The following is a 27,920-nucleotide window of genomic DNA, read 5'->3' as shown; positions in this document are numbered from 1 at the left end:
AGTGAGCTTGTTGTGCACCTTCCTTGCTGCCCTAAGGATCCTGAACTCCACCATTTCAGGGTCATTGCAGCCAAGGCCGCCCTGGTGCTTCACATTCCCCATCAGCCCCTTGTTTTTAGTGAGAACAAGGTCCAGCATAGCACATCTCCTCATTGGCTCTTCTATCACATGGAGAAGGAAGTTGTCATCAATGCTTCCCAGGAACATCCTGGATTCTTATGCCCTGCTGTGCTGTCTCTCCAACAGATATTGGTGTGGTTGAAGTCCCCCAGGAGGACAAGGCCTTGGGAATGTGGGATCACTCCCATCTGTCTTTCCAGGACCTCATTCCCTCAGTCTGCCTGGCTGGGTGACCTGCAGCAGGTCTACATCATATAATGTCATCTGCCCCTGCCCTCCTTTTAATGCTGGTCCATGAGCTCTGTCAGCTCCTCATCCATCCCAGGTGAAGCTCCATGCACTCCAACTGGTCACTGATGTAGGGGGTGTCATCCCTTCCTTGTGTCCCTGCCTGTCCTTCCCAAAGAGCTTGGCTCCTTCCACTCCAACCCTGCAGCCATAGGGGCCATCCCACCACATCTCTGTGGTGCCCAAAACTCACAGCCCTGCAGGCAGGTGCTCACATCTAACTCCTCTTGTTTATTCCCCATGCTGTGTGTGTGTGTTAGAGACATTCAAGCTGGGCTCTCAGTGAAGCCAAATTACTGCTTGGAGTAGCCAGCATTCCTTTTTGCTTCCCTCCAGGTGCTCTTCTGCTGACCTGAGATCCTTCTCCAGGCTCTAAGAACCTCTTTCTGGCATCAAACTGGTGTGCATGGGATAGATTTAGGTTTCTATTATTGTATTCTATTAACATTCAAATCAGGGTAGTGATCCAAGGCTCCTGTTGGGAATGGTCCTCATCTGCTTTCTGTCTGTGTCTCCAGCCCTCAGTGCAGCCAATCTGGGGTCCATTGTGGCAATTTAGCAGTAGAGACAAGGACTTTCACTAGCTACAAATACTCCCTGCCACTGTTGAATTTAATAACAGAGACACAGCCACAAGTTTCAAATAAAGGCAAGAAGAAAAGAGACTTTCTGGTGGTTATAGATGTTCTCCATAGATAGAAGCTCTGCTGGTAGCAGGTGACTATTGGTACTGTTAACCACCTGCAGCCCTGGCTCCCAATGTAGTCACTTGTGCAATTCAATTAACATTTCATTTGCCTACTTTCATCTAAGAGAGGGTATACAGAGATTTCAGGTGGATTCTACCTCCCAGGGAAGATTTTGATGACTACCGGTGAGAACTTTCTGGGACTCAGTATAGGTTTCAACACATTTTTGGTGTGGTCAGTCATAGATCCACATGCAGAAACAGGAATGATCCCACTCTGGTGTCTGTGAACACCCTTCCTACAATGCATGTAATTTCCAGAGTTTCCAGGCTGGAAACCCTTGTAGGGTTGCCTCATATGCAGGCACCCTGCAACCCTTCTAAAGCTGCCAAGGGCAGAGCACATCCCTGCATATCAGAGCCCTGTGGAGCCACAAGCACAACAGGGAATTTTTCTCTATTCCCATCCTGTGATCTGTAATTTCAGTGGTTTGTCACCTTCCCTGAATAAAGCTGCATCAAAGCACATCTTCATGTTAAGTCTGGCAGCAGGGAGAGAGACAGTAGAAGATGGCACTTCACTTCCATCTCTGGTCCCTAGGGCTGGTTTTAGCAAAAGGCAGAGAGAGGAAATGCCACCGTCTGCTTTGCTCCCAATCCTGTCTCCTGTCTCTGTCAACATGTTACACCCTGCTTTTATTGTTGTCTTGAACTTTTGGCTGTCTCTGGTTATTTTTCAGCAGGGCCAGAAGAGCTCAGCCTGTTCAATGACTTTCACGGCTACAGGCAATTGCTTCCTTCCTTCTAAAAGGGGAGGGAGAATGCTGACAATGACTAAAGAACACAGTCAGGTATCACAGCCTTTTTGAAGAAGTTTCAGTGATCTTCCCCTGCCCTGGTCCCTGAAAAAAAAAAAAAAAGACAGTATTTGGCAAAGCTGTGTATGAATACAAATGTATCTACCAAGTGTTCCCAAGTAACTCAGGAATCCAATGGCTTCGAGACTAGCCATAATTTTCTCTGCAAAAGCATACATAAAAATAAGGGTTCATTTATGACAGCAGTTGAAGGCAGGAATCGCAATTACTCTGATGAACCTGAAAATTTGTAGCTGATGCAGAATTCATTAGTGAAGCTCTATGTAAAAGCCTACACCCATGCAAGGGAAGTTTTTTCTACATTCTAGTGTATACATAAATTTCTCTGTTTCTCTCTCTCTCTCACATTCATTTTCAGAAGGACAAGAAAATAATTAATAGGTAATTATGTTACCTAGGAAAGACATTCGGCTGTTGGATATGTTTATGGAAATGAGGGACAATTAATTTATCATCAGTTTTATGCTAGTAATAAAAAATATTTATCTGCCTGGAAGGATTTGCATGGACTTTGATATCTGATTAATAGTAAGAGTTGTTAATATTAAATGAGAGCAAAATGTTCTGATTAGTTCTTACCACTGCAAACCTACAGCAAATCTGCTGTTATGGATGTGTGTATTCTGGATTTAGAGGAGATACCAGAGTCTGACCCAAAAGAATATTTTAGGAAAGGAAAGGTCACTGTGAACTCTAATTTTATGTCCAATGTGATGAGTTATTGGCATGGACAGCAACCACTTAACCTTCCAGCTTTCATTTCTGTTCGCAAACGTTAATGGGTTTCTCTTAACCCCTGTGTGAGGAAGGTCAGCATTATCCCAGTCTTAAAGATGAGGAATTGTGCAGAGAAAAGCAAATGCAATGATTTTTATGCTTCTGAACCTTACTCAAGTTGCTCAGTTATAATTGACTTGGCTCCCATGCCTCAGACCATGTTATATGTGTATGAACTAAACCTTTTTCCCTTGCAGGAGGTCACAGCCCTGGGACATGGGCTCAGAGGTGTTGGATCCAATGTGTTGTGAAGTAGGTGCTAAATCCATACAGAGCTGAGGACATTAAAAGGCCTTAAACCTTCCTCAGTTTTCTCTTTGCTTCCATCCCAGCTGGGTGCATCATGTTTGTTTTTGGGAATTGCTGTCCAGCCCTGCTGTCTGTGCTCCCCTATGGTTCCTCCCCTGACCCAGCAGCATCACTATGTGTGCCAGAGAGCAGCAAAAGCCACTGGGGAAGGAAGGATGGATTTGCACACAGGGACAGAGAGCTGTGTTCCATTCTGCTTATGCAGATTTTGGGCAAGATCCCTAATTAGCTTTGATCACCTGTGTAAAATGAAATAGTGAATCTTGTACCCTTAATTAGGAGTTTCTCTGAAAACCAGGCTGAATTAAACACTTTGCTCAACAAAATCTGAACAATAATAGTAGAGCTTTGGGACTGCTTTTGATTCCAGTTTTCTGTTCAGCCCACAACAGATGTAAAAGGATGTAAATCCTGGTTTGCAATCTGAAGGAGCTCCTTTGCCTTTGGACACTGGGGTGCTTTAAAATCTGCCCTTGTTTGGGCACCAGCTCATATACAAGAGAGCATCCACCCTTGCTTTCATTAGGTATAGAAATGGAAAAATAAGAAAGCAGGAAATTAGCATAGAATACAAGATTTTGTGTATAATTTCTTGCATTCAAAAGTTTTATAGTCAAGAAATAAATATATTTAGGTTTCTAGAAGACTGACCACATGACATCACTGAAGTTTCCTTGTATCTTGGTCATTCCTATTTGAGGATTACCATTGTGTGATGGAAGATCTCTGCCTCTGTCCTGAAGGCTGTGACAAGATGATTGCTATATTAATAGCATCAACAAAGAGAGCATGCAGGCTACAGGGAGGTTAAATGCAGCTTTAATGCTTCCTACACAGCAGAAGTTTTTCCAGATGAACAGAATCTCACAAAATTCCTGTCATAGATCTAGACAACTGGCTCTGGCATTGGCAATTTTAAAGTCAGTAGGGATCATCTTTGAGCTTCTGTGGATTGAAAGAGTTGCCTTGCCCTTGGTGAAGGATTTGGGCATTTCTGCCTTCCTTCTTACTCTCTTGCCCATAAATTACAAATGCCCATAAATTATAAATCCTGTTTCAACGACTGGCTCACACTTCTGCAGCTGAGCCAGCCCATCCTCAAAGCAGGACCTTTAGTCCTACCCCTGTACTGGCATCTGGACATTGGTTTTAATATTTTATCACACATTACATTTGTTTACTTAACTTAAATATGATCCTGGCCTAGTTTCTTCAGAATTTTCTTTGCAGGAAGATGTCAGCAGCAAATCCCAGGGTAGGTCTCCATTCCAGACAACTCCATGAAGAACCAGGATTTTTTACAGACAAAGGAGCTCACTCATAATCCAATGCCTTCCAGACTTGGTTTCTCTTCTTGCAGGTTTTGCCATTTGCAATTCCACTTCCCACCTCCCAGGAGAGCAGCCAGCACAGATATGATCATGCCTCAGTGTCAGTGAATTTGAACATAGTGACCTAGTTCAGGCAGAAAGTTTCTTGAAATGGCTGAAAACAATCGAGCCAGAGAATTAAAGACCAGTCAGGCTAGCTTGAATTTCTAGAAAAACTATTAGAATTGATAATCAAGCTACTGGAAAGCATTTGGAATTTAAAACAATGTTGTGACTATATAGAAATGTTGCAGTTAGAACACTATTTTAAATAAACTGCAGTCACGCACAGGTCAGTGTTAGCACTAAATATCTCTGGAGACTGCTTTGCAATCTGAAAATAAACCCAAGCCAAACCCCCAAATTCTCAGAGCAATTACCTTCATTTTAGTTTTTTCCAAGTGTAAAACTCCTAACACATTGAATTAATTCTAGAAACACTTATATGAAACCTGTAAAGCTCAGAGGAAAACAATTCTTTCAAACAACGAAGTAGAAATCAAGTGGAAGTTGCCAATTTTTTTCAGGAAAGCAAAGACCTACATAATAAATTCCATCAACTGAGAACTGTACCTCTTGCTCCCACCCATCAAACATATGTTTTCAATGACTCCATATTTTTTATGTGATCATACAATTGTGCTGAATTACTGGCAGTGCATATTTGAAGCTTCAGTTTCTGGATGCACATTTCAGTGTAGCTTAGAATCTGCTTGTCATCCACTCCTGCCATTTTACCAAGCTAAAACAGATTTGTTTGAAGAGTTCCGAATACATGTGGAAGTTAGTAAAAACTTCAGTTTAGCTTTACCTAAATAAGGCAATCCATGACACTTTGTCCAGGAAGAAAAGTACTGTTTTATTTCAGTTTTAGGTTTAAAGTTACTTGTGTGTCTTGGCAGAAAGACACTCATCTGACAGGTAATGCTGTGATGAAGGTCTGACATGTTCTAAATCCTCCTGTCTGCTGCCTCAGCAAAATGAGCGAATGAGTATTAAACCACAGCTTTGCAATTTATGTGATGACAAAGAAAGCCACAGAAAGCAAATGATGCATTGCACTATGATTGTCTATCAGAATGAACAGTGCTGAAAGCCTTGGAAATGAAAAGAATGTCTCCTGACATGTCAAAAGACAAGGACAGCTCTCTGAATACTCAAAGACGTGTACAATAGCAAATAAACAGGACCAGGTCTCAGGTTCAAGAACTGGGCCATGATTATTCAACCTGTTTAGTTTTTACCAGGTTCTCTAGGCTGTACTTCCTCTGGGCCAACCAGAAATGCCTGGAATAATGTGAAAAACAGGATGTGCAAGGGAGCATTCCCAGAATACAGACTGGTTACAGCCACCTCCTTTTTGTGGGAAAGGTTTGCTGTATGAGAAGTTTGTAGCTTGTTTTATTTATTAGTGTAAGTGCTTCAACCACCAAGAGATAGGGTAAAGACTGGGACTGCCTTGGAAATATTTTTCAACATAACAACACATCTACATATAGTGGAGAAATCAAGCTTTTGCCTTATTCTTTTATCTTTCTTCCCTTTCATAATGAAGATGCTTTCAGGGCAGTTTCAATTGGTGATTTAGATTGCTTCTTTCATTTACAACAGCTGAGGATTTATAATGAAAAACAATTACATGAGTTCTTTTCCTTTGTTATTTGATTCATCTGAGCCTAGCTCTGCAGATCACAGGAAAATACACTGTGACCCTTTTTACCAGTCCTTTCTTAATTTCACAGTTTACTAATTTTCAGAAACATTAGAAAGAACAAAATTATTAAGGAGGGCTTGGTAATTTCTGAAGTATCCATGCTGAAAATGCATAGATGATGATTATCATCAGCAACTCCTCCTGAATAAGCTGTCAGAGAAGAGTCTTTAAAAAATGTCTTGATGGAAGAAGCCTGTTCAATAGAAAACTGGAACTCACTGATAAATATTCAGATGCATTTTTCAGAGAAAAATATCTGGTTTTTTTCAATCACCATATTGTTTTATTACCTTGCAAATATGAACAGTATTAACTAAGACCACGTCTGTTATACAAATGAAATTAAAGCCTATCTTACAGTGTGACTGGATACAATTGTTATGGAAAGACCAAGTGCACAATGATTAGATGTAGGGAAGATGGAGCAGACTTTTTCACAGAGGTCCTCAGTGAAAGATGATACAGTGGTCACAGATTGCATCAAGAGAAATTTTGAGTGCAATTAGGAAAAAAAAGGAAAGTAAAAATTAACATGGTCAAACACTGATATAATAATTATCCTGAGAATGACTAGTTATAGCATAACCCTCCTTGGTGATATTAAAAACTTGATTGGAGAAGGTCCAGGGAAACCTAATGTAATTCTGCAGTTGGCATCAGTCTGAATAGGGTATTAGATCTGAGGAGCTCCTGAAATCCCTTCCAACAAATTTTTTCTATGGTTTTGGATCCAAAAATCTAAAAATACACTAATTTCAAGCTGTGATTTGAACAAACTTTATAAAAAATTAATATGATGATTCTCCATAAAGCAATGAACTAGATATTATAGCAGTCTGAGAGTTCTACTTATACCTCCAGTGTGACTGTCCAGACACACCAAGGATAGTCTGTGCTCCAAACTCACAAATTGTCACTCGCTCAAACTAACATAATCACTCAAAGAGTGATCTTTAATTGAATGTGGGGATATACCATGTAAGTGTCTTAATCTGTAAATGCCTTCAAGTAACATTAGATTTTACAGTGTGAGCAGAGCTAACTGCTGAAGCTAAAAGAGTTTAGTGGAGACTTTTCTTGTTCTGTGGTAGAAGCCTTAATTTTTCCTGGTGAATCATTCTAAACTTCACTGACTGCAGTGACTAGGGTGCTGCCTGGCTGTTCCGTGAGGTTTGATGGGGACAAATACATTCTAAGTACATAATGCTGAGATGAATCTTTTCCAAAGCACTTTATAAAGGAGTTTAACATCATTGTGAATAACTTCTATCCTACAAATGGGAAAAAGAGAGCTTTAGGTGGGGATGTGGCTCCCTCAGATCATATGCAAATCATGTGAGAATGTGACTTAAGATTTTCAACATTGAGTTAATCATGCCCTCCCACAGACTGCACAGTTGAATAATACCAGAACTACCACAAGGAGAGACAAGCTTTTATTAAATGTCATCCATTGCTCATTATGCTAATTAAAGATCTGGAAGGCTGTGCAGGACTTGGCTATGAATTAGAAGCAGACTGTGTTCATATCTGGTAGGCTGATAATACTGGCAGGCAGAAGCAATAATGGATATATTACTTGCTAGAGAAATCTGTGGATTTGGGGGTTTTAAGGAGGTATATAAAAACATAAAGTTGTGTTTAGTATTAAAATTGTATTTTAGTATGAAAACTGTAGAAGGAAAAGTTTGTAGAAAAAAACCCCACATTAAAATTTAAAGTTCAAGAAAACCCATTCCTGAAATCCTTGATACTCAACCTCTCTATTCACTGTGTTTAAATAAAGTTTATGTGTGATGTAGGTGTCAAACCACCCTGGACTGGAATAAGCAGGGAATACATGGAATACTCCACAGCCACACTGCCAGCTTTGACAAAAATATCCTTTGAGTCACATATTCTTCCAGGCTCAACAACATTTACCTGGGTGTTACCCAAGCCCTGACCCGGGCAAGTCACAGTGCCTGAAGCTCTAAGATTAGCATCCATTTTGTTCCCAAGCTCCTTTATATATGATCTTAAGAACATATGGCTTGTTCTGCCTTCCCTTATTGCTCTGTAGATGTCAGGGTCTTTGATCAACTGCGCTGGCAGGAGTAGGATTTACTTGTATTATAAAATTAATGAGTTTTTACTTACACTGAGGCAACACGGCAGCAGTACTAAAAATCTCACTGTTTCAACATACATTAGCTAATATCAAGGTTTCAAGGCTTCTTAGAGAGCAGATCCAATCCTCAGGATTCAAATTTGACAACCTGTTTAAATCAAACTCTCAGTCTGGCATACAAGCAGAAAAGCTTTCTTTTTGGCCTGCCTTGGAGAGGAGAGTGTAGCTCCTTATGAATAAGACAAGCTGGGTTTGGGTCTTAAATCAATGCAAATTCCTTGGCAGGTTGTTTCTTGGTCTACATTTCTCATCATAACTTCTATCTAGAAATACAAGGAAGGAAAATGAAAATTACAAGAATCCAGGTGAAACCAGATGAAAACTACTGCCTATTAAAATTCTGCTCCACTTTTTTCTGTTTGTCTCTGTGGTGGATTCACCTTGGCTGAATGATAGGTCCCCACCAAACCTCTCCATCACTCAACCTCCAATACAAAAAAAGGTTCTTGAGTTGAGACAAGAAAAGAAAAAGTCACTCACCCATTACCACGATGAGCAAAACAGACTTTACTTGAGGAAATTGGAGATCTGAGAAACCAGCTTTTCCTGGGGACAAAGGAAACGTTAGATATGTTTTCTACAGATTGGTACATAAGGACACAGAGGGTTATTTTATTTCCTCAAGTTGCCAATACAAATCACCTCTCTTCATTTTGGGATCCTTTGCAGATAGAAGATTAATTTGAGATCTTCCTAGAGAGAGGAGCAAGAGTTACTATAGTGACAAGCTGAAGAGGGAAGTAAGAGAAAAATGAGAGCCTGAGAGTTTATCCAATCCACGTGTCCTGCAATGTATGAAGCTGTTGTTATAAAGAGAAACTCTTAGATCCCAGGTGTAAGGCTCCAATCTGAATAGCCAGGTCTTGAAGATGTCCCCTGAAACCCAGAATTTTAAGTGTTTCTTTACTTGGTTTGTTGAATAATTTTGTAAGACAGTGATGCTGTCATTAATGATCAAGGAAATCGCATAAGTAGGGATATAATCACAGAACTCTAAATCCTTCTTGGATATATCAGAGGTAATGGAAAGATAATTCACAAAGATTAGAAACAGATGAAAGTGAGGCTTAGAACTGATTGGAGGATGTTCTCTTCCCCTCATGTCTGTTAATCCCTGTCTCAAAAATAATGAAAAACTTCACTCATATAGCCAACAAACTTCAGAATTTTTGTGCTTACCCAAAAGAGAATATTCTGCAAAACTCAGACATTTTCCTTGCACACAATTAATTAAGTTTTGTAGATTTTTTAATGTAAATTTTAAAAAATCAAAATAAAATTCTCTCTTTAAGTGAAGAGTATCACTTGAAGAAGACAAACATGAAAAGGTTGGTCAGTAGCTAAGGGTAAGTTATCTGAATTGAGACGCCTGTTCTGCTCTTGGCTGAGAAAATCTGTACAAGGTTATATTGCACTACACAAACTGTCCCAAACTACCCAAACTGTGTGCAAACAGGAGTATTTTATCATAATGGTTTTTGTCCAAAATCTGAAGCAAAGACAATGAAGTTTCTTTAGGGGGAAAAAAATCATTGAAAACCAAAAATGGATGGGAAAGTAAATTCAGAAGGAATTAGGAGTTCAATTCTTTGTATGATCCTGGTGGGAATGAATAATGAGGATCACGACTGCCAATAAGTGTTTGTAGTGAAGAAGGAAGAATTATACACAGTGTGGCAAGAAAAGCATATATGACATCAATGTGAATCAATTAGAAAAGTTTCAGGGGAGTCTTCCTGACAGCCAAACCTATCCATCTATTATTGAGCTCCCAAGCTCTGCTTCTGGAGTCTATCTCAGCTGTGATAGATTTGTCCTGGGAATGTTCATCTCTTGCATGGGAGTGAAGATTATCTTAAGTAACACTTTTCCCTAGTTCATTGATGAGCAGTGGTCAAAACCATTGTGGTGTTTAAATGTCAGTCATGAGATCAGTGCTTTACATCCCTTTTACCATTCTAGGACTGTGTAACCAAGAGTATTTTCAGCTCAAGACCCTATAACCAACTTGGCCCACCAAGCTGATTGGAGGGACAGAGCACCTCTTCTACATTGAAAGGCTGAGAGAATTGTGATTGTTCAGCCTGGAAAACAGAAGGCTTAGGCGTGACCTAATAGTGACCTTTCAGTATCTGAAGGGAGCCTACAAGAAAGATGGGGAGGACTTTTCGACATGAGCATGAAGTGACAGGACAAGGGGCAATGGCTTCAAACTTAGAGAGGGGAAGTTTAAATTAGATATTAGGAAGAAATTATTTCCTGTGATAGTGGTGAGGCACAAGAACAATTGTCCAGAAAAGCTGTGGCTGCCCCATCCCTGGCAGTTCAAGGCCAGATGGATGGGGCTTTGAGAAACCTGGTCTAGTGGAAGATGTTCCTGCCCATGGCAGGGGATGGGAACCAAATGGTCTTTAAAGTCTCTTCCAACCCAAGCCATTCTATGATTCTATGATTCTATGATTTTATGATTCTATGATTCTATGATTCTATGATTCTATGATTCTATGATTCCATGATTCTATGATTCCATGATTCTGTATTCTATGATTCCATGATTCTATATTCTATAACCTGGGATGTAGAAAAGGTGATTTCTATATTTAACCGGACAGTTACATTTAACCTGAGTGAAGGCCATACTCTTGTTGAGGAACTCTGTTTTAAAGTGTCACAATTTAAGCAAGAATTAAAACAATAATCCTTAGAGTACTTTGATTCCAGTTGCTGTCTGCCCCATGACAATACCAAATTAAGCAGCTAAAACCCTTCAGCCAATGTGTTTAAATCAACTGAAACAGCAAAGAATAACCTCATAGGCTTCAGCTCAGCCCTGCAAGAGTCCTGCTGCCTTAGTGTAGCCCATGCACAGCTTGAAGGTTGCCTTTGTTTTCCCTCCTGGCTCAGAACTGTCTCAGGCAGCTCTGTTCTTTTTATGAGCAAACACCTAACTGTACTTTCTCTATATAAAAAATGAGGATAATTTATCATTATCTCACTAAGGCTTTGAAAGGCTCAGTGCCCAATATTGTCTCTGACTGAAAGCTCATGAATTCAGAAGATTGATGTTGGCACAATCATGTATCTTCCCTTTTAAGTCAAATATTTTCCCATAAATATTTTGAAGAGTGTCAAGCCTAACTAGATTTTAGAAATTAAACTAAAGGGTGAAGCATTTAGAAAATGTCTATTTTAGCATTTTTGATTGCCATATTTTAATCGTGACATTTCAAAGTTTCTGAAATGAAACTTGTTAAATTCTGCTAAATATATTCATTTTAAGACTAGAAAGAAATATTGGATAGCTGCACTGAAGTATTCCATAATTATGGGAAAGGGGAAAAACCTCAAACCCAAACACCCCAAACCTAAAGAGAATGACACATTAACTTCCACACGTGCACATACCTTCCCATTGCTCACTAAACCTGAAAGTGGCATTATTGCTTCTTCCAGCTCCTGCAACGACTTCTGTCTTGGTAAAAGCAGAAGCTGGATATGAATATTTAGATAATCCTTGTCTTTCCCAACTCTAACCTATTGCCACTCAACCTTGCTCACAGGGCTTGGATTTTCTTCATTCTCTGGGACTAGGAAAGGGAGAAAGTAAATGAGGAAGGATTACACATCAGTAGTGATCAAAACATTAGTGCGCCGTGAAAAGCACAGCCCATGAGCCTGAAGAGGTCTGGGAGAAATCTGTCCAGAAGTGATTCAGAAACAAAAAGAGAAGACAAATTTCTTCAAAGCCCTTAACTTACCCTGCTGGACCACTCAGCTCTTCCTCAGTCTCATTCTCTTCCCTTCAGGATGCACCATCTTTAAACAGTCTTGAATAAAGAGTTCATAAAAACAACTGAGTTCTTCTGGGGGTACCTATGGGCACAGAGGAGCTGCAGATGTGTTATTGTCCTGTGCCAACACCATTTATTTGCTGAACATGACCAGTCACAGCACAGGACTTCCTAAACCCTCATTCGGTTGCAGCTATCTACACCCTTCCAGTCCTGAGATGGGCCAGGAACCACCCAGTCTTTGTGTACCCTTGGTTTTTGGCAAGAACAGAGAAATCCCCAGCACACAGGAGGTATCAAATAACCCCATGGGCTGCACAAGCCACCATCACACCTCCAGCTCTACAGAGGGCATTGCTGCAGATGGGATGATGAACTGATCTGAGACATGTCTGCCCCAAATATTGGCAGACTGAGATGAGTTGACAGAAATTCGAGGTGTCTCTTGGGCAGAATATTCAGTAAATTTTCTTTCTTGTCATCAAAATCTCATCATCTTCACCCAAGAAGAACTCCAGTCAATTGCTTAAGAAGATATTGTATGAAAGATTAGTTAAGTACTGCAAAATTTCTCCTTGAATAGTGTTGTTCTGCATAAAGAGAAAATGGAGATGACTGTTTCCTTCGTGAACAGAGGAGGAAGACTGGCTTTTCTCAGCTCAGGTGAGAGTTTTCTAGCTTTTTCTTTTGAAAAACCAGCTTGAGTTAAAGATGGTGTTATTATACTGGCAATTATATAGTTCCACTTTAAATTTCTAAGGGGTGTATAAATTGCCTTCGTGGTGCTTTCAAACCAGCTGGTGGCTGTGTTGGCTGACTATCTAAGTTATTAGTGAATGATTTGGCACACTGTTAATCACTGTGCACTCGCACTGCCAGCTTTGGCAACAGATTTTGCTTCCTCAAGGAATTTCCTATTCTGCAAATCAGAGTTTAATACCAACCAAACACCATCTATCAAGACTAAAGTCTGCCTTACACAGCATGAATTATATTATTGCATTCATTTCCAGCAATAAGTCTCTTGAATGTCTTGGTTGTTTTTACCATATACTCAGTTTAGGAAAGCAAAGCAATTCTTCAGAATGAGTTTTCAATTTGTACGCTTGAATAGTTTAAATTCCATTCCAGCAATACATAATGTGCTGCTACCATGCTCTGTATCTAATTCAGGCTGCTTGGATATTAAGAGAGTAACCACTTGTGTATTGTCATCAGTACTTAGCAGATTGAGGACAATCTTAGAATGACAATCACTCTCAGCACGTTCTGCATTTGGTGAAGTTAAGATTGACATTAAGACAAACCCAGGAACAGTGGAAAATAAACTACTGTGTACTTTTCCTTAGTATGCTCTAGAGAAAATAAAAGCTTTTGAAGTGTTTTCAGCCTGACCAGCATTGACACAGCACACTGCTTATGAGAAATGTCATGCTAACTGTATTGCCGTTACTACCACCACCCCAGGTCTTGTTAGAGTTTAATTTAGAACTTGAAGGAATACGTGAATTTATGTGCAGCCCCAATATATTTTCATGATGATAATTCCTGATGCAAAATTGAATGAAAGGCTTCCATCACTGCAGCATGTATCACACAATTTACAAATGGAGTGGCAATGTAAAGCCACCCCAAATACACCGATCTCCTGCAGAGCTGAGACTGAAGGGGTCAGGAAACATGCACACACTCCTGACCTGGAGTCATGGGTCTACTGAAAGTATCATCTTTCAGAGAACCAGAAATTAGATTGTTTGCCACTTACAGTAATTTTGAATTTGTCAACAGAGAGATTATTGATCCTTGTACTGAGAAAAAATTCAATACAAGTCACCCTGCTACTTAAATTTGTATTGATGTGTCAATTCCATGCACTGTTTATATTAATTTTTTTGCCATAATATTCCTATGCATCTGGCAAAATACATTTTAGAGACAGCTTGTTGAGGCAGGGGAAACCTGAACATTCTTTCAAATGCAAAGTGAAGCATTTTGAAACTTATTTTTTTTAAACTGAAATTAAAAATAAATGTGAGCAACCCCCCCACCCCAAAAAACACCCCAGATTTTCTATGCTGCAAAGAAGTAGTAAATGCCAAATAATCTTTTTTTTTTTTTAATCTTGCCTGTTAGCAGTGATCTACATGCTCAATTTAAGAAAAAAAAAAATGGACTTTTTCACATATTCTTCAATTCACTATTTTTTTTTGTTTGTTTCACAACAAAATATCAACCAAACACTCCTGCATTATTGCAGTGATTGTTATGGTCATTTCTTCTGGATGTATTTCAGAACATGGCAATGTCATTCATCTTTGTGCTGTAAATTGTAGAAGAGGCAAGAAAAGCTCTTCCTTCTTCCTGAGGACCTTTGGGTTTTGTGCTAGGTTCAATGTCGATGGTAGTATTTTACAGTGACAACACAGCTCTGGACCTGCCTAGTGATGTATCAAGGGCAGGGAGGGCAGCACAGGCCGGCTCCCCCCTGGTCCGGGGTCTCTGGTCCGTGTGATCCCACTGGATATGGTGTGCCCAGCCCCCGAGGTTCTGCGGCATGCCAGGGGTCTCCAAACCACGTAAATTCAAGAAGGAAATTAAGTAAGGCGAAGGAAGAACTGGACTCCATCTCTGTTCTGCTAGGGAGGTTTATTTGGGGTATGGGGAAAAAGGGGGTTGCAGGGAAGGAGAAGGGGGAAGGGAGACAGGGCAGGGAGCTGATGCTAGCGGCCCAGGATGCAGAGACCTCGAGCTGATCCGGACATCGCCTTATAAAGGGAAAGGAAGGGGAGGGACTGTCTCCCCTAGAGCCAGTCCCAGGGAGTCTGAAGGGAAGACAGGCATAGGGAACCCACCAATAGATTTCGGGGTACAGCAGAGCATATTTCAAAATGAACCAATGGTACACAAAGCAGAGGGACAAAGGAGCACATGGAATCCTAAAACCCCACGTTGCTACAGCCTAGGACACATGTGGTTCTTAGACTCTTCTGTTCAAAGCCTGCTGCTCAGAGTAGTGGCGGAAGAAGTAGGCGTGGGGTCGAGGAATCCCCTTTCTAGTGGAGTTGCAGTGGAGGCAGATGGTTAGTGCCATTTCCTGGCAACTTCTGAACAGTGTCTCTATGTGCAGGTACAAGATTTTATAAAATCTGTGTTACAGACAAATTTATGTCCTTTGGACTCAAGTCAGAAATTGAGCAGCTTTCTAGTATGTCAGGCAAATATTTAATCTTTTCAATTTTTCTTAAATAGTGATGTACCATAGGCTACAGTGAAAGAAGAACTGGATATCCAGATATTGCTGTTTTTCCTATGCCACAGGTTTCACATAAATTTAACCAAACATTATTCTCTCTGTCTGAAAAATCTTGCAAAGACCTGAGGAGATTTAAGAAGAAGCTACTTGTACAACTCAGGATGGTTACGGAATTTCTGATGATTTGGGTTTACACTGAGAACAGGCAATTGGAAAGCCCCACTGGATCCTCTGGCTTTGAGGGGACTCTTCATGGGTGAGTTTCCATTTTCCTGACAGCTGGAAATACACCCTGAGAGCCCCAGGGTGCTCTTATCCTCTCACCAACCATTTCAGAATCAAGCTGCCCAGTGCCCCAGAGCACCCTCTAGGCTAAGACCAAGAATTTGGTAATGGGTGGAGGGGAACAATATATTTGAATTGCCAATAAAAGTGGTCATTGCACAAGTTCCATGCTGCAGACAATTCTCTGATTTTTCCTTCCCATTCTCAAGCAAGTTAATGCCTGTCACTGAGCCAGCTAACACAGATGGAACACACAAACAAACAAAAGTCAAATGCCAAACCCAGACCTGTTTAGGGGCATGAATGTTGATCTAATGAAAGTTACTCCCTGTCCTATTAATCATTTCTTATTCACATTCATAAACCTTCCCTTCACCACTCTGGTTTCCAGGCTTGTGCAGAGTGGAAACAAAACAAAATGAGGATGTACAGTAGTGCATGGCACAGAAATCAGATTCATGAATATCATCTGCCATCAGCATGGGGATTTTTTTTGGGAAAGTATTTTTCCTCCACTAACAATAAATGAATTCCTAATGCAAAGAAATTACATAGCCTCCTCAAAAAATCTTGCAAACTGACAATTTCAGCAACACTGAAACATCATCAGGTAACTGAAACTTCAGCTCAACAACCTGCAAAGGCAATAACATTTTATATGCACCAACCCACCAACCATTACTACTTGCAGCTGAAGTTTCAAGGGGAGATGGAATTTCTTTTGTGAGGTAGCCACAAACTTAATTTTCGAGAAACACCTAAAATAACCACACATGACCTTGCCAGTATACTACATCACAGTGCTAATTAATAGCTATTACTTGGAGATAGTTTTAGTGGAAAATAAATCAAACCAGGTATAGATAAAATTTTTCAAGGGATATATGTTCAGGTATCTGTTTGTACCACCACTAAACTTGTCTACTCTGTTTATGCATCTTCATCATTCTCTTTTAATGAAGGCTATAAAACAGAGATATAATTGAGCCAGTGGCAGGAAGAAAACTACCCTTTAACAATTTTAATAGCTTCTGAGCAAACTTCTGAGTCATAACCAGCCACCTGGACACTCCAGGGCTTAATAGATAGCTGTGGTAATGTTATTCCAATAGCACAGGTTGCCTGAGACACTCCGGGATCCCTCAGTGATAACTGCTGTGTAGGCACAAGCTTCTAAAGCTCTGGCTTAGCAGAGTGCTTAAAAGCATCCTTAGTCTTAAGCAGTAAATTTAATAAAGCTGTTCAAATGTTCAAACTGGACAAATAACTGCCATGCTAAGTCATGAACTGATGTACTATAGTTAGATGAGGGTCTGAGCACTAAGCATCCAGAAAACATGCTCAGATGACAGGATGTTGTGATTTTCTCTCCATCTATTCTATCTGTACTATTCAAGTCAGTGCTGAAATGAAGGTGCCCATAGAGTGTCCTTGAGAAACAGGACTCTGACAGACTGAGATTCCAGGAGTGTCCTGGAAAGGCAATAATTGCTTCCCTGGAGCTCTTTCCTCCTGCTAACATAGCCCAGATTGTGGCTGGCGCTCCGTGACTCAAGGATACATTTTTTATTCATTCACTGCCATACTCTGAGACCCCGAGGTCCTTTATTCTCAGCCATTCTGTGCAGGACTTTGTCTTCATTGAGCTACTTGGGTTTCCTGCCAGCCCACTTCTTCAGCATGTAGAGCCACAAGTCTACCTTTCACTATGTCATCAATTCTTCCCAGTTTGGTTTCAACTACACACATGTGAAGGGTGTATTCTGCCTGTCCTCCAGGAAAATGATCAAAATGCTGATTGCTTTTGGTCCCAGAACTGAACCCTGACCATATGCAAGCACTAAAGTTCTAAACTCTCTTCTCTAGCCCAGGTGGATGTTGTGAGGAGTTGTTCCACAGAGCTCAGAGTGGTCTCATTTAGTACATCCCAAATGAGCTGTGCTCCTGCCAAAGACAAATACATCAGCTCATCTCTGCTAAACTCAGACTCACACCACCTAACTCCGCCTGCCTGAAATCAGAGTTGTTATTATCACCACACTGAAACTCAGCAGCAGAAATTTACATTGCAGACATCTGAACTAACAGTCTAGAACCCCAGTGCTTTCAGGTGGAACAGTTCAGCAGAGCTGGTGGAGCTCAGGCTGCTCCTGGATGCACCCAGGCATAAACCGAATGCCAGCTCTGTTCGCTGGGTCTTCTCCAGTGCTACAGAGAAGACCTGGATGGCACATTGGATGCAGGTCATGAGCAGTCAGACCATCTCCAGCTCCTGAAGCCAGTCCAGGGCTGCTACTAATGCTCCCTCACTCAGTCAAGAAACACAGGCTCCTCTTTGGGACAGGGCTTCTGTGTTACACATGCCTGTACGTCTTCCTCTCCCTCTCCTGATTACACACTTGGCTTTTTGAAACTATGAAAAACTATGAAACCTGCTCAGTCTGCCAGTGTGACAAATGGGAAAGAAAGTCCTGATTCCAAGTCAGGTCTTTATAAAAGCAACCAAGGGGATTTATTTCTGGAAACACCTGCCTAGCGTTAATTTTCACATATACGTCTACATTTCTGAGGTGCTAATAAGTTGCCCTCAATGTAATTTAGCAAAGCCTGGCACACATCCTCCCTCTCCTGAAGATGTCTTATTCTCTTTATTCAGGGCTCTTTACCTGTAATGACATGCTCTGCTGCGTATTTAAAAGGTTCAGCTTAATAGAGCCATGTTTATTCTCAGTAGATTGTGAGAGGAAAAGCTGCTTCTTCGACAGCAAGTATAATTTGCCCAATTTTGCCCTCTTGATAGAGAAGCCCAGCAATTTCAGCTAGGAAAGTCCGTGGAATAAAAACTATCTCTTCCTAGAAACAACAGCATGGCAAACAACTATAGTGTTTCAGGATTCTTCATTCCCTGTTGTTTCTGCACTCCTTTCCAATCATTAAGATAACTGCAAGGGTTGCTATGACTTTTTTTTATTATTATTATTATTATTTTATTTTATAAGGCACTATACAAACATGTTGTGCTAAATAGAGAGAAAATGCACACAGGAGCAGCTGGCCATTTCTTGCTATCTGCATGAGCTAGGTGAAAATACAAATAACCAGATTCCCTCACCATGTGTCAGGCACCAGGTTTAGTTTGACTGTAATTGCTCCCCCGATTGCCATGCAGAGAGCCTCAGCAGCAATCTCAGCTTTGCAGAACTATCATCTTCTCCTGCAGTTCGCAGAGGTGAAATAAGGATGCAGAACTATCTCTGTTGCTCCAAATTCCAAAAGTTTTCTGTCCCTCTAGCCAACAAAAGTCCCACTTTACCTTGATCTTAGGTGGGAAACACCTTATTATTCCAAGTAAAAGCAAGAGGGCTTAATTGGTTAATTATTGTTGTCCATTACGACTTGTCTTTCAGTTCTACCACCACTTTATTCAGAAAATGAACATAGCTTTCACATAGTTTTAAAAAGATAAAGGTGGAATGGGAATTATTTAAGGTTGATCTCTGATGCAGAAAATATGCATATTTTAAAGATCTTATCATGAGCTATATTTCAGTAGGTCAAAATCTAGCTCAATTCCACATATTTATTTTTTCTTCAAATTAATTAAACTCATTGCTATGTATCTATCCCACACTACTCATATCTTTTCTATCCATTAAGATGCCAACAGGAAAGTAATTGCAAACACAAACCAGTGCTTTACATCTCCCATCTCACCCTAGTTTTACTCTGAGTCAGCAAAGAGAATTTCAAAATAAATCAAAGGCTTCCCACTTCCTTGTGGTGAGACACATCACATTACATTAGAGCCATCTTTCAAACTCTCCTACTAACTGGAATGAGAATATTAAAATAAACCCAATTTAAAATTCGAGTCTTGGCAAGTTAATAAAAGGGGGTATCACAATATTTTGAAATTATGTTTTGTCATGGCTTTCAAATACACTTTACTGGGTGTCTTATTTGTAACATAAGGACAGTTTTTTATGTATAGAAAAATATTTCCATATCATATGAAAGTATCTGAACAACAATTACTAGTTTGACCTTTAGAAAAGGTAATCCCTGCAGAACTGAAATGTTACTTTCTCAACCCCTGCCATTTTTTGTTGCTGCTCTTCTGTTTCCCTACAATCTTTTCACTATCACAGCTGAGTGAATATTTAAGAGAGAACCAGTGAGGGAGAAAAAAGCTGTAGACCTTGTCTCCAAATTATGTGATGAAGAGATATTCTGCTAATACAGAGTCCTCCTCTTTATCTCCCCCCTGAAACAGGAAGTTGCAATCTAACGTCAGACTTGCCTCTTTTTTTGCCTCCAAGGCAGGGGCTATCAAAATCTCATTGACAGAAGTCACCTGTATGAGTCAACATGAAAAAGCAATGAGAATGTCATACATATTTGCATTGAAATGGGTCCACAAATTTTGCCCAACTCTGATACGAAGCCAGCACTTGAATGAATTCTGCTTTGCATCCTTAACTATAAAAGCTGCAACCTGCACAAGTCTGATAACAGCTCACAGTTAATGCTGAAATACTTTTTTCCACCTTGCAAGCAATTCCTTTACAGAAGAAAATTGCAGAGCATCTATTAACACCAATAACTTTGCCTTCCATCCACCCCATGGCTTCCTGCACCCTGGGATTCTGGAGAAGAGATCCCACATTTCTGGATGGAAAATAAGCCTGACTGTGAAATCACATTCCACTGGGATACAAGTCAAACCCTTTATGACAGCAGTAGTCATCCATGGTGATTGTTTTCTGTTAAACCAAACTTCACCCTATTTTATTCATTCCTTTTGCTCTTAAAGAAAAGGGTTTCAAGCTCACAAGAGTCCAGATTCTGGAACACTCTTTCTTGTCCAAATACCAAGCTGACAGACTGAGCATCTATGGGCTTTCCTCCCACCCCATCTCTCCAGAGACCTGCTAAGACTTTGCAGTTGAAATTAAATGAGCTACCCTACAATTTTAAATGTAACTTGTCACCAGCAGTCTAAGTAATGAAGACACCTGCTGGTTGCTCACCACCCAGGCATCAGAGAGATCTCTCCTGGCATAGATTTTAATTAGTTCATTGCAATGCTTTTTGTCTTCTCATCCTCCTTTCATCAGGAAACCTTCACCCATTCCTTTCAGAATCCTACTCTGCAGATCTTGAATTGTGCTGAGCTGAAGCTGGCTCAAAAATTGGACCCCTTCTGTTGAGAAACTCCACTACTGAAGGCAGAGCAATAGAGCAATTGCCCTCTCTTATGCCCTACTTATTTCCATGCAGTACAAATGGTTGGCATACCTTGTGAATCATCTAAATTCTGTAGAATCGACATTAAAAATATCTGACCTCATTGAAAATGAAATATGTCATCTTCTGATACTGAGAGGTCAAAATGCATTACTGGATGAGCAGAGTGTGAACTGCAACTACTCATCATAACAATTTTCACCATGTGCTATATATTTATAACAACCCTTTCCCTAACAGTAGACAAGATGTGGTACATTCGATCACATGTAGGCCAGTTCCTTCCAGAAAGAACCGCAGTGGGGAAAGAAACTTTAGAATACACAAAAAATCTATTATCACTGTGATCTGGTACAGATACAGAGGCAGGAACACATGAAGCACAGCACGAGAGTACCTGCAAGAGGGTACAGTGAAACACAGCCCCAGTGCCAGTAGTTAAATGCCTGTGAAGCCTTTGTGGCCTGTTAACAACAGAGATGTGAATTTTCCAGGGCCCTTGCTTTGCTGCTTAAGGCTCAGGTACTCTGCAGCACAGGACCAGGAATGCCTGTGTGACCAATTAAAAGAAGAGGACAAAGAGAGATTTTGAGCACTGAACCCTTGCTACCTACACTTAATGTAATGATTTTGGACTATTACAGCTAGTTCTGCTATGATAAATCTTATTTTTTGAAGGAGGCTATTTCTAGCTTAGAGCAGCCTGTGCTGTTTAGCAATTGCTCACCTCCAAGACAAGGCTCATTCTGTCTTCAAAGAGCAGCCCTGAAGATGTTCCCTGAAATGGTCTCTGACCCTGCCCAGGACAAGCAAGGATTATGTCCTTAAAGAGTGGCTCCAGGGAGGCTCTCTGGAAATAGGGGGTCTTATTTCTTGAACACAGGCTGTCAAATTAAAAAATGCACAACTAAGAAGAATAAGGCAGTCAAAATCCATTTCAGGGACTAAGCATTTGAGGATGCAAAAAACACAAACAAGGAGAATCTGAACACTTGTGATGATACATGCTGTGTATCTGCAAACAACCAGTGCCAGGAAAAGAAAGGCATTTAGAAGCTGTTTTGTGTAGTTGCTTTGGGCATTTAATAGCTTCCATTTACCTCAGTTAAAGATGGAGAAATACAAATATGCATTACATTTTTGAGGACTGTAACACTCCCTATAAAATAAAATTTGTGTGTACAATGGTTTCTGCATAGATGAAAAATGGAGAGAGAAGAGGGAGCTTTGTGAGTGATCTGGAGCTGAAGAACCAGGCTCTCTCAGTGACTGACAGAGAGCACCTTCCTCTGGCACTGGGGCACAATATTCAGGCAACAGCTGCAAGTTACAGGGATCTGTTGGCCATGGTGGTAATCAGATTTATTTCCTGTCTGCAGAAGTAATTGTATTGGCTCAGTGGATGGGAGAAAAACTGCAATATGCTCAGCTGGAGTCAGGGTGGTGGGAAGCTCTTTACCTGGCTTTGTGCCTGCAGCTCCACCTGAGAGAAGGAGAGAGATGGAGAGACAGGCTCTGCCAGTCCCTGGGAGACTGGATGAAAAGCATTTCAAATTTGCCACATGAAGGAGCTCAGTCATTCCCATCTTCCATTTCTGTAATAGAGATGGGAATTGGAGCTTGTTTTTCCCCAGCCTCATGCCAGTGACCTGCTTAGAGGAGGAATGGGTATCTTACAGAGGAGAGCAGCTTGTGCCCAGTGAGATCAGTGAAGTAGCAGAGCCAACTTCCCCCAAACCTTCAGTCCTGTAGATCTTGATGCATATTCTTTTCCAGCTATTCCTTCTTTTCCCCCAGAGGATCTAAAAAGAAAAGATGAGTGCTTAAAAGAAAAAAAAAAAAGGGAAAAAAACCCACCAACCACAAGAACAGAATAACAAACAGGAGTCATTTTTTATTCATAAAACAAAAACAAACAAACAAACAAACAAAAAAAATGCAACCCCTCTGTTTAGGAAAATCTCTAAAAGAAAAACAACATTTTGCAAATTATGTTGATGAGGTATTTTTGCTATGAAGCTGTTTCAGTGAAAGGACTTCAGCTATTTCATCTTGAAGAACTGAGAGGTAGCTTGAAACCTCCCAAACCAAACCCAATAGACTGGATGTGTAGAAGTGCATGAAACAAAGCTGTTGAGCAGGAAAGCCAGAAATTAATAGAAGTGTAGACATATCCAGGCACAATGATCTGGCAGCTATCAATCTGGAGCTGAGGTCTCCTTTTTCCAGAGAGTTGCAGAATCACAGAATAATTTAGGTTGGAAAAGACATCTAAGATCATCAAGTCCAACCACTAACCTAAATATGTCAGGTCCATCACTAAACCATGTCCCTTATCTCCTCCAGCCTTGCACTGGAGTTGGCTGTGCCCCAGGAGATGTGACTACCTTTAGCCACTTCACTGCCTCTTTGTGTCAAAACAACCAGGGTTAACATAAAAAAAAAAAAAAAAAACTTAAACAGAACCAAAGCAACCAACAGAAGAAACCTTCTTTTTAGATATATTTGTTACACTACTTGCTTTGAGCAGGAATGGCTGAGGAGGGGTAATATGTCCATTCACACCCATGAGGAGGTTGCAGCTTCTCTGGTGGGACAAGGAGCAGCAGAAGCTGGTGGTGCATTAACCTCAACCTCATCAATATTTATAAATATCTGAAGGGAATTATCAAGAGGATGCAGCCAGGTTCTGCTCTATGGTATCAAGTAATAGGACAAGAGACAATGGGCAGAAAATGATGCACAGGTTTATTTGACCCAGATATTAATAAACTGTGTTCCAGCTTTCACCTTTGATCTGTGCCAGAAACAATTCAAATCACTGGCTACAGTCTGATCTTTTCAGCAAACTTGCACATTAACCCACCTTCCTCTCCCAAGGAGTTTAACGTTCTAAGGATCATAATAAATCATCACAAGAACAACTGCATTCTTCTTGTCAGCTTTGAGCAGTTGGACCTTTCTGAGATTTCCCTCACCACTCAGTTATCTCCAAATCCTCTAAGGTGTTTTAATTTGGGAGAAGAACTTCTAGAAGAGCATTAAGAATTTTGCTGTTTTTCTAGGCACTAAACCCTCTCAGCGGCTACACTGCTTTTTGAGGAGTTTCTCATCATCCACCTTCATCCAGTACCCAGGAGGCCAAACCACACAATAGGTGCTGCATGAAAATAGAAGCAAATTCCACCTCCTACGTCAGCCAACAAAACAAGATATTTTGAGTGGATACAGATGTCAGCTGGGGATGCAGACATATCAAGGCACTCTTGGTCAGCACAAAAGTGAGTTGCAGGCCTCTAGCAACCAAAGTACTAAATTAATTGGCAGAAATGAATATATACCTTTTTTCCAGCCTCTCAGCTCTGTAAGTCATTCATCATATTCCAGACCCTGATCTTAACTTATGAGACATATTAATTCCAATCTGCAATGTGCTGTTCCATATTAGTCACTGAGCCTAGAACTTCTTATGATACTAATTAAACCCTGAGATTCTTTAATTCTCTAAGATGTGCACTGTGTTTATATTGCAGAACACAGGATTTCAATTGAGCAGCCATCTCATTATTGCTCATGCTCAGACTATGGGATAATGAGCTATTACTGCTTGCCTCAGGTGATTCCTGAGCTAGGAGGCAGCAGGAGAAGAGCTGTCATGTGTAGCTGATGGTGTTGTCTCACCATGGCAGCATTTAGGAGAGGTTGTCATAAGGAGAAGCCCAAAACTCCAGGACAGAAAGCAAAAGGAAAATTCAAGGAGAGAGTACCAGAAGCCTGAAGTTCTTATTTTCTCTTAGTAGTGGGAATAATTAAGCTCACACTTTGGATGGCAAAGCATTAGACAGTGGAACATTATTTCTCTCAAGCAATGGTATTTGAGTCATGGAGCAGAAGAAACACCATCATCTCATGGACAAAAACTAGACAGAAATATTTTTTCAATCTTGGATGTATTTGCCGAGATGTTACATTCTCTTTTTTTCTGCACCCTGGAAATAATTAATCCCGTCTGCCAATAATTGATTTTACCTTGTCTGTTGTTGATTTTTTGTTTGGTTTGGTTGGTTTTGATTTTTTAAAATTATTATTTTTGTTGTTTATTTTTTCATAAACTCTGACACTACAGAGCAGATACCCATAAAACACTATTGCTCTTAAGGACCTTTGCAATTCAATCCTTTTCTATAGTAATTGCTAGGAAATACTAATTTCAATCCTCCATGTGAACTGTTTTGTGACCTACATGAATATGAGTCACCAGATAAAAACCTATCTAGGTATTCACCATTATGGTATCAGAACTCCTGTGGCTACTGCTCACACTTTATCCTCCTTCTCAGAAGGGTTTGAAGTGTTATGTCTTGTTTGGGATGTAGTGGTTGGGATGGAACACTGGGCTGGGTGTAGAATAAGCAATGTGAGGAAATGAACTCTCACTCCCTTGTCTCCTGGACTAGGGCCTTACCTCTAAAACATTTGTGCAACCTCAAACTCTTTATCAGGCTTTAAAAGACAACCATCTACAGCTCTCCGCACATCACGTTCCACATATTTTAATAACAGCATTATATATTGGTGATAACAGAGATAAGGATGCACCTTTGCCATGTTCTGACTGACAACACTTGAAGGAGGGCTGAGGAGTGGAAGAACAAAGTGTGCTTCCAGACTAGGAACCAGGCTGAGAGGATTCAGGAGGTCTCTGTGTTGGATGAAACCCAAGTGCAGAGGGAGGAATTTCTCAGAGCAGTCATCCTTGGAGTGAGTTATCCCATTCCTAGGTTTCCCCTCAGGCAGAACTAGTCCATTCCCTGCAGAGGACAGTCTGTCAGCCAGTCAGGAAAGTGCAGAAACCATCAAGCCTTCCCTCGTGATCAAGGGAGCAAGACCCAGCAAAAAACATGTAGTTAACACATTTGACATTACTGATGCCCTCTGATGCTTTACTCTAGTAGGGAATAAAAAAATACATTCCAGCCCGGAGTTTAGAGTTTGTACCTTGTACATTAACAGAGAGAATAAAGCCATGATTTGACTCATTCCTGATATTGATGTAAGAGGCTTGAATTGTGCACTATAATCCTGGCTTCCAGATTCATTTTCACATTAAAAATAAAGGTAAAATATAAGCAATCTTAAACAATATTTTCAGCTTGGTCACCAGAGAGAGCATTGCTTTTCAGACAGTAAGTAATAGCATTAAGCACACTTGCAAAGGGTCTAAATGAAAAGCCTGTGAGGAGGGTTTGTGTTAACTGGAAATATTTTATGTTCAGCAGGTCATATGTCCTGCCTGACATATCATTTGTTTAATTAAATAAGACAGCACCTTCCATTGAAGGCAATATAACACATCTAGCCCTCTTTTTTTCTAAATCATATCTGTTGTGAGGTGTGGAGCTCTCCAAGATTGTCATCTGACAGAGGGACAGTTTGGGAAATGAGCTATTATGAAGACTTCAGCAATCCCAGCACCTGCTTAGAGAGACTTCTCAGAGATTCTTAATTTCTCTCAAATCCTGGAACAACAAAAAATATCCAGCATGCATGAGATAAAGCTGACCTGAGAACACTAGTGTTGAGCTGAACTTCCATTTCTCCCAGTACTTTAAATCATCTATCATTTCTAGTACAATTAGATCTACTATTCCAAATCAAATCAAGACTGTAGATTATAGCCTAAAATAAATAGCTAATTGTATGAAATAGCCCAGGCTGTAAACTGTGGGCAAAGCAGATATACAGTGGAAAAGAAAAAAGAGAATAAGCAAATGGGAATAAAAATGTGGGTATCCCAGGTGAGGGTACAGCTCAAAGCCGATCAACAACAGTAATCACAGCTGACAGAAACAAAATTACTCTGGAATCACTGAAATAGGGAGGGATGATTGACAGGTGGAATGCACTGTCTCTGATTGCTCTGCCTGCTACAAGTAAGAAAAAAAAATTATTAACCATTTATACAAGTGATAAACAATCAGCAACACTGAAAATCCTCACCAAGTTTCATATCCTCTGTTCTGTCAAAACAGATGTTATCTACAGCATTGCCTAAAGGGCCAGCAATGTCTGCCTATTTCAAGCAAATCCGTGTTATCCAATTTACTTAAATCAATCTGCATGTGCAGATTAATTTGGGGCTGTAGATCTGTGACTGCATCTTAATTTCCTCAGTAAGAAAAGAAAATGAAATCATGTCAGGAAGAGAGACCAGCTGTAAGAAAAGAGCTTGCTGATAGCTATGCAAAGGGCCCTTTAGGGCTATCATGTTTACCAAATTTAAAAGGCTGACACCAACAAAAACGTGAGATGATATCTCCTTTTATGAAAGCAAAATCCAGAAATGTCTTTCAAATTCAAAAACAGAAGATAGCTTTTGTCAAGCCTGATTTCTTACGTCTTCAGAAAACATCCTGAAGCTTCCTGGCTGGAGTTTGATGTTTGAAATGGCAATTTTCAAAATATTACATTTTTATGCTTTAAGAACAAGCAAGGAATTTGGCATCAACTAACACCTGAGTTTAGCACAGCTCCATGACTTTGCATCTGCCATTTGAATCATGTTTTGTAAAATCAGCACAGTAAACAGTTTTCCTGTTTTAAGGTAGGTTTCCTTTCCTAAGGTAGGTTTATTTCCCTTACCAAAGCCTCCTTGTTCTCAGGCACCACACACAAAAACATATAAACTGATGACTCTTCCTGCTCCCCTGCTTTGGAAACACCCCCACTTGCCTTCCTCTCCTTCCTGCCAGTGGAAGTGTTTCTTTCACTCTTTCCATACTAGAGGCTCTGTGAAGGATGATCTATCCCGTTAAACTGTCTTTAAGCAGGATGAATGTAATTACCTGAGCTGGAATACATCCAGGACTCTGGATCTAACAGCCATTAAAAATCTTGTTAAACATTTGTCATAGCTTCTTAAATCGCCACACACAGTGACAGCTTGGCATCTGAAAGATGGTATTCAGAACAGACCTGCTCTTACACCCATGCATTTGCTCCTCACACAGAGGAGAAGGGAATGTCCCAG

General features: G+C 40.4%; 1 long non-coding RNA gene across 1 annotated transcript; it reads right to left on the bottom strand.

The window, feature by feature from the left end:
- Positions 1-27,920, bottom strand: LOC146442450 (uncharacterized). The gene is made up of 3 exons (XR_014850270.1): positions 27,736-27,920; positions 8,795-8,860; positions 1-4,545 (listed from the first exon to the last, which is right to left on the bottom strand). It is a non-coding gene; the product is annotated as an uncharacterized LOC146442450 (long non-coding RNA).

This window comes from Lichenostomus cassidix, chromosome 2, assembly GCF_008360975.1.
Source record: "Lichenostomus cassidix isolate B80296 chromosome 2, HeHo_3.0, whole genome shotgun sequence".
Lineage (NCBI taxonomy): Eukaryota > Metazoa > Chordata > Aves > Passeriformes > Meliphagidae > Lichenostomus > Lichenostomus cassidix.
Note: the sequence above shows the minus strand (reverse complement) of the source record. Positions and strands in the feature narration are given on the sequence as shown.